We start from the raw sequence: 8,913 nt of genomic DNA, 5'->3' as shown, positions 1-8,913 counted from the left end.
GACTTTTTCCTCGTGTTACGCCCCTGCTGTTCTCCTGGTGGTGGGACGAGCTTCACTTCGATCCCCCCTTTGCCATCTGGATCGGCCTGCGGCGGGTCTGCGTGGGCCATGGAGCCGTGCTCTCAACGTGTGCCCTTATCTGGAAGGTGCTTCGGTTCACATCAGCGAGCTGGAAAGCTGGAAAAGTGACCCGTCCATTCACTTTGAGTTAACCCGAGTCATGGAATCATCAAATGTATAATCAGACCTCTTTTACAGTATCTGTATGGTTTTGTTCAATTATTTATTTTTTTTAGATTAGGGCTGATTTGCAGCTAGGTTCAGATTGAATAACATGCCAAGGTGGAGTTGCGGTCGGATGTACAGAGAGAGCTGCTTGGTGACACTCAGGACTCCACACGCAAGCACAAACTCCTTTACGTTCACCACACCAACCACTTTCGGCCGCGTCCGATCTGTCGAAACTCAGGGGTTTTCCCTGAATTGTGGGCTTCGTGTATAATGTAAAATCGGTTTTATTATATATACTAACTTTAGCTGTTTGTTTTAGCTCCATCACATCTTCCAGAACGCCTCAAGCAGATCTCCAGTTCCAACTCAACAGTGACCCAGAAATATTATAAATTATTGCACACCAATTTTTCCAGTTGACTCTGAAAGGATGTGACCAGAGGGAGGCGCCACTGTGTCCCAAACTGAAGTACAGATTCTTGTCTATCATTCATCTTTCCATTGCACTTACTGTGCAGGATGCTGCCTCTTTGTACAGATCACTGACTTTGATCCATACCACTCTTTCTTACTTAAATTAAATGAAATGATGTTAAAGTCAATGAAAATTAAATATCAATTAAATACTAATTAAATCAAATGATTCTTTGAAAAGCAAACCAGCGTCTGTCGTTTTTTTTTTTCTTTTCACTTTAGTGTTAAATGATAATGTCATTGCCATTATTCATTTCCAGGAAATGAGCAGATGTATGTTGTCATCTCAATGTCCTGTTGCTCCAAATCCAAGATATTTACAGCATGTTCGTCCACGTGCAGCTACTTTTCTCTCACGTCCATGTCCATCTCTGGTTCAAGCCTGGATTCCAGCACTTCCTTGCATTGTGTTCACTTCCTGTCTTCCTTTCAGAGTCACAAATTGCTTAAATGAACAGCTTGATAAGAAATATCCCATATGGACGTGTGGATCAACTCCATATGAAATTCATGGATCAAACCAGAAACCCTGGAGGTGTGAGGATCCAGACGAGGAGAACACAGCCTTAAAAAAAATAAATAAACCAATGAATAAAAGAATGAATGAATGAATGGTCAAGACATACAGTATGATTTAACTAATCTGTTAATTTAAAACACCTTCCTGAATAGGAGTAGGTTGTAGTCATGGTGCAGGATGAACGTTAAAATGTTCAGGGTTTCTCTAGGACTTGTGTTTGTGTCTATGCAGCATTAATTTGGATGCAGACCTTTGTAGACACTGAAAGGAATCAAATGCATTTGTATGTCAAAGATTAAAAGTTCCTCCCCAAATATATCCCCATATATAGTAGTATCAGGAATTGACTGGAATTGAACTCCTTACAGACATGCAATAACCTGAATGGCCAGTAGATGGCATTAGAGATCAAGGTGTTAAATTAAAACCTTCATCCTTTTTAATTCCTTTTAACAGCAAGGACAGATTTCCCTCAGCTCAACCATTTCCATGTTCATGTAAGGTTAGATTCTTGGAATGGATTCTGCCTCACTTTTGAGCCACTTTGGATAACGGTGCCTGCTGAATCAGGAAATGTAATGCAATACATGATAATTTAATAGAGCAAATATGACTCTATGGTTTTTCCTGTGGTTTTAGAGTGTGGACCAGAGAGCGATGTCTAGGATTAAACAGCCCTCGGCTGAGGACATTTTTTATATCTTTGGTGGGTTCTCACAAGGATAGGAATCTATATATTATTGTTGTCGTTATTGTTGTTTTAATTCTGGCACCTGAAAATAATTTTTAAAGATATAGTTAGTCAAATTTTAAACTGCTTCCAGATATCTAATATAAAAATAAGATTTCCAATACCATCTTGTAATTTATCTTGTAAAATTGTTTAATTTAAAATGAAATTTTAGGGCCAGAAATGAGCTAGTCCAACAGAAATACAACTGGCAAAAAAACATGTGCTTAGGACAGAAAGCTTTGGGAAAGATGTTAAGCGAAGGTGACGGCTCGTCAGTGTTTTCCTTACAGTTGCAAGTCAGGATTATAAACTGCATACAACTGCTTTATTTCTATAGTTGTTGTTTTCACTCAGGGATGTGGTGTTGTGGTTGGCGCTGCGGCCTCGCACCTCCAGGGTCAAGGGTTCGATTCCCGCCTCTGGTCTGTACTGTACGTGTGTGGAGTTTGCATGTTTTCCCCATGCTCAGAGGGTTTCCTCTTGTTGCTCCGGTTTCCCCTCACAGTCCTAAGACATACCTCACTTACTCACTCATCTCCTATACCGCTTTATCCTGTGGTCAGGGTCGCGGGACCTGGAGCCTATCCCAGGAGGCTTAAGGGACAAGGCAGGGTACAACCTGGACAGGGTGCCAATCCATCACACATATACACACACACTCATTCACACACTACGGGCAATTTGGGAACGCCAATTAGCCTAATCTGCATAACATTGGACTGTGGAAGGAAACCGGAGTACCCGGAGGAAACCCATCAAGCACGGGGAGAACATGCAAACTCGCACATGCACATAGAGATGGGAATTGAGCCTGGCCGGGAATGTCTTACCAATTACTCTAATTGACATTTACAAACTCCCAGTAGTGTGTGTGAGAGTGAGAGTGTGAGCGCTTGCGTGCCCTGCCAGGGTGTACCCCGCCTTGTGCCCCAAGTCCACAAGGCTTCAGGCTTCCTCAACCCCTGAACAGGATGAGCGGTGTAGAGAATGATTGAGAGAGTTATCACTTTAATTTGTGTTTGGAATTCTGTATGGTTTACATGGATAAAAATCTTATAGCTGGTCTTTGTTGCCTAAAAAAAACATTCCTTAATACATTTTTAATTTTACCTACACAAACTGATTCGTCATTATCACTGACAATTTTTCCAATCTTAATCTTTGTGCCTTACACAAATTAAAATGCTGTCTGGAGACAAAAGTAAAAAGGCTTTTTTCAGTTGCTAGGCAAGGGATTCTCGCAAAGCAGCTCAGGTGCTGTCAGTCATCAGGGGATGATCACGCTCCCCTCAATCCAATTTACTCCAGTGGAGCAGGTAGAGGATTCCTACAGCTTGGGTTACAAGCAGCCCGACCAGTGATGGATGTGGAGGACTTCGGCCTGCCTCTCTATGACAGAATTCAAAGTATCGAATGGATACATTTTCGATGTCTCCTTGAGAAAGGGGTTTGAACGCAACGTACAAAACGCAGCCTCTTGAGCTTGCAGTACAGTAATTGGATTAGGAGCGTCACCACTTTAGGCCTTCACTCAGCCTCGGGAGGGAAACTGAGGTGAGGAAATCCCCCCTCAGCGCTGTCTCTGAAGACAAGCAAAAACTCCCTGCTGATCTGCGCGTTTCTTCTGATGCCCGTGCAGGACATCTCACACGTTGTAGAGGTGAGAGAACTAACAAGAGAGGCATTCTGTTTGGTTTTGGTCTGTTGTCGGTTACGTAAGCTGCACGCCATCTGCCATCGCAACAAAACCTCAGTTGGCTACCAACTAATTTATTATATAACAGTACTACTTACTTAGAGTTTAGTGAAACCACTATAGTCATGTAATATCTATATGATGTAGCTTCAGACAGCATGAAAATGTATGTCTTTAACAAACAACCCAAACAGATCTTAGCACCAACACTAATCTCGGAAACAGCGTGTTGAAAAGTCCTCTACAACCTTAATCTTTAGGTTCTACATACGTTTCTCTAAGTTGCATCAGGAATTTCTCTTATATTATTTTTGCTGCCCAAATATTCTAGTCCGCTTATATGTGTTTTATCCATTTATAATTACATTTTATGCTGTTCAATGTCAGCAAAACAAGTTTAACACTTATTAATTATTTATCTATTTGTTCGTCCACATGCCATCTGGCAAATCGGTGATGGATACTTCGAACTTCGGAGATACAGTATATCTGTCAATGTGGCAGTTACTGTACATAAGAGGTTGGGTACGCCCAACATCATTCACACACTATGGGAAATTTGGGAACAGCAATTATCCTAATCTGCATGTCTTTGGACTCTGGAGGAAAACAGTACAGAGGAAACCCACCTCGTACAGGGGGAACATGCTCACAGACCAAAGAATCGAGCAGCAACCCTGGAGGTTCAAGGCCACAGTTCTAACCACTAAGCCACCCCACTTTTGTTAGAGCAGTCTTAAACATTTGTTCATGTTACTACCTTGAAGCTGTAGTACTACGCAACAGTGATCTTGATCTCACCACACTTCTTCATATTAAATTCAATTAAATTGTGCAGCTTGTATGAAATAAATAGGAACAAATGTTTTATTGTGACAGCCTATATAGTGCCTAAAGTTATGGTTTAGAAATAGGTAGTTTATGTAACAACCTCAGCAGCAACCTCATTTCTGTTCAACCTCTCGTCTGTTCCAATCACTCAGTGGTCCATGCCTTATTCAATTCGTTCACAGGACAATGTGTGGCTTAACAAACCAATTTAAATCTGTTCAAGTTCAGGGACTGAAAATGAGTCCTTCAGGAAGTCTGAAGAACTATTCCTCAAGATTACATAAAAAGTTCAAGAAAATCTGTCTCTTTGGAAGCAAAATATACAGAAATAAAGGGGGGGGTCAAGACTTTTGCACAGTACTGTAAATCCTTTTGTTAGCTGCTACAACAGAAATTTTAACATATATTAACCATGTGATTTAGATAACCATGTGATTTGCACACAGAACTGTTTACAATCTTTACAATCAGAATGGAGACCATAAGAAGTTACCAAGCAGTTTTCTCTTAATTGTATTTTAAACACGTGAGCGCCAAAATCTGCACGTGATTGCAGCAAGTTTTCCAAAATGCTTAGGTCCTGCAACCTCACATTTTTGGGGTACTTTTTATTTCATTTTGTTTAAAAGCATTTTCTTCCCAGAATTTCATTAAATATGCCTGAGACTTTTGCACCATCATGCATATGTAGACCTACATTTCACTCGGAATATATAAACTGAAATAATGGAGGCGGAGAGGAAGCGGGATTAGGCTGGAGCTATGGAGACACACACAGTCAGTAAAGGACAGATGGAGTGGGTGCAGAGCTCGGAGAATGACTCAGCGCTGAGATGGGAGTGTTTAACATGGAAGAACATCACACCTTCAGGAGCATGAGAAATATTTGTGACGGCTGGTCCGTCAGTGCATGCGAAGCCCCCAGCCTCCCTCTGTGACTGATCTCCTCACACCTCAAAGTGGAATTTGTATATTTGCATGGAAGTCGATCAGCAAGTTGCAGATTTTAAAAAGAACATGGAGCGTGATGAGATGTTTGTCATGGTATTTCGCAGGTTTTAAAAAGCAAGATGCATGTTATTAAAGATAAAGGAGTTATACGAAGTTACACGAGTTACAACAAGGTAGTTTCTGTCATCACCTAGTTACCATAGGAATTATAAGCAATTATATACCCTCGTCAACCTGCTGCTGTCAAAAGTTAAAAGGACAAAAAATGCAGCTTGTCAGAAACCATAAAAAATAAATAATGGAAAACGTCACTAATTTTTAAAATTAAGTTCAACAGAAACACTCCAAAATCGTATGTACAGCCTTCCAAGAGGAGTGAAAGCCGTTAGAACTGCAAAAGGGAGACCAACTCCATACTGAAGTGCACACAGGCAATAAAAATGATGTTCTACTTCTTCTAGATCTTGTTTTTCCCACTCTGTACTGTACTGTATGTATGTGTGTGTGTGTGTGTGTGTGTGTGTGTGTGTGTGTGTGTGTGTATTAAATCTACCACTTAACCTCATCAATCTACCACAGCAATGCGAATTTAATTGATGTCTTGAAGCAAAACAGCAGTGGAAGGTACGCCTAGCAAGCAATTACAAATAAAAATACAATTGATGACTGATGACAAAAAATTCATGACTTGTTAATATATAATTTGCACATATTTTATGGACAACAATTTTAAATCTGTTAGTTCTTAATAAAATGGCAGCAAACACATACACAAACCTGAGATCCTTAATCAAGAAAAAAGGCAATCAATGCTAAAAGGATAACGCTACCTTATTACTTTTGACACCTATATTTACATTTCTATGCCGAAAATAAGTTTAAAAAAAAAAAAATTTATATGTAGATGAATTAAAAGAATATCTGACAATTTTTTGTGTGTTTCAGCCAATTTTAAGGTTATACAATGACTAGCTAAGTAGCAAATAAACACTCAGCTAGCTAGAAGCTTCTTTTGTATTGTCCTAAAGCATTATTATGCTAAATATTATTATATTATATTATATTATATTATATTATATTATATTATATTATATTATATTATATTATATTATATTATATTATAAGCTAACTAGCCATCTAAACATGGTGCAGGAAATGTTTTGTAGCTAATTTAATTTTCGACAACGTTGTGTTTAAGTTTGTAGGCAATAACTTATTTATTGTAGTGAAATGTTATTAAAGCTGTGACATAGATTTACTTTTTGACTAGCTATCCAGACATGGTGGTGCAGAGGTTAGCATTGCTGCCTTCGAATTTTTCTTTAACAGGAAATTTACCATGAATTTGTGCTTGAATGTGTAGCATTGTCGCTACCTTAAAATCTTTTTTGCATGTCCTAAAATGTTATTATGACGGTAACATAGCAGTTTATACTGTAATTGCCTCTCTATCTAGACATCTAGGGATTTAATGTAGAGATTACTAGTGTTGCTGCCTCAGAAATGTTTTACATGAAATTTACCACAATGTCGTGTTACCTTTGTGGACAGATAGACAATATGTGTCGTAAAACATTATTAAGGCTATAACATAGTTGGATAAAAACGTATAGCCAAACAAGTTCCCCAGGTTTTCTTCAACTAAAGTTGATCCTAGGTGTGAATAGGTGAGTGAATGAACTATCGGGAAAACATGTAAGGTTTGCTATACGTATTATTTTTACACTGATGGAAACAGTCTCTAATTTAACACGCTCTTACACTTCCAACTTCTCACGCTGTTGGACAGCTGATCGGAAGGTTCCAGGTTCAAACACCTGCACCGCCAGGTTACCACTGTTGAGCCCTAATGAAAGGCCCTTCACCCTCAAAAGCTCAGATGTATAATGAGACAAAAATTTAAGTCGCTCTGGATAAACGGCAGCTGCACTATATGAATAAAAGTATTTGGCCAAACCTGTTAATTAATGAATTTTGGTGTTTCAATCAGGCCCCTTATGTGAAGGACAATCTTAATGCTTCAGCATACCAAGACTCTTTGGACAATGCTATGCTCCCAATGCTGTGGCAACAGTTTGGGGAAAGCCCTTTTCTATTCCAACATGATTGTGCCCCAGTGCACAATGCAGGGACTATTAAGACATGGTTTTGGTGTGGAAGAACTTGACTGGTCTGAACACAGAGCCCTGACCTAGACCTTGAACTAGAACTGGAACGTAGACTGCAAGTCTAGCCTTTTTGTCCAACATCAGTGCCTGACCTCATAAATGCTCTACAGAATGAATGAGCAGGAATTCCCACAGAAACACTCAAAAATCTTGACTTCTGCCTTCCAAGAAGACGGGAAGCTATTATACTGAAGCTGCAAAAGGGGGACCAACTCCACATTGAAGTATATGTACTTGCATATAATATTATTGCAGGTTTGGCCAAATAATTTTACCCATATAGTGTACTAGCATGAGTACCCATCGTTGACGGGAAAAAAGTTTGAAAAAATAGTTAAATGGTTAAAGCTAAAAATAAGATGATCAGCTTTAATGTAATCAGTGTTTTTTTTTTTTTTTCTGTAGGGCAGAACTCGCTGCCTAACTTATTAAGACAAAGAAATTAAATCTTACGCCTTGTTTAGAAGTTGTACTTCTTTCGATGTCTGGCAAATACACTCCTTGTTCAGTAATAGGAGAGTAAAACACAAATGAGAAATTGAAAAAGTAGATCGGATAAAAGTTAAGTTTTGTCTTAAAATGACATGTTTGTTTACATTAAGCAAGTAGCGCATTAATAGCTTATTTTAAAGTACATTATTAAATACGGCACATAACCCTTATAAGTTCTACTCAACAATTAGATTGTATTTATAATGCAGGTTAAACTTCAGGCAGATATATAAGTACTGCAAACGTTTTATTAGATTACAACGGTCGGTTTAAGACACATGCGCAGTACACAGTCACTTGCGGTTTCTAATCTGGCACATAACTGCTTTTAACTTCACTTCTACTAAACATTTTGATTTCATTTATGGTGCAGATTTAACTTTAGGCAAATAACGAAGTATTACTAAAGTTATATATCAAGGTATATATCATTAAATTCTGTCCAGACAGTTTTACGTTATGCTGTGACAAAATTTGGCTAAACGGGCATAAAGATATACAAACAGACATACTGTATATACAGACAGGCATACAAAGAGACATTCAGACATACCTACATACAGACCTACAGATGTACATACAGACACAGGGACAGATAAACATAGAAACAGACAGACATACAGATATACGGACAGACATACATGCAGACAGACATACAGATGGATATACAAACTTACAGACAGACACAGACATATATAAATACAGACAGACATAGAGACAGAAAGGCTTAAATACAGATAAAAACACAGACATACGGACAGAAATCCATAAATACAGACAAACAATTAAATGCATAAAAACAGACAGACAGACAGAC

The sequence above is a fragment of the Clarias gariepinus genome, chromosome 17 (genome assembly GCF_024256425.1).
Source record: "Clarias gariepinus isolate MV-2021 ecotype Netherlands chromosome 17, CGAR_prim_01v2, whole genome shotgun sequence".
Classification (NCBI taxonomy): Eukaryota; Metazoa; Chordata; class Actinopteri; order Siluriformes; family Clariidae; genus Clarias; species Clarias gariepinus.
Note: the sequence above shows the minus strand (reverse complement) of the source record.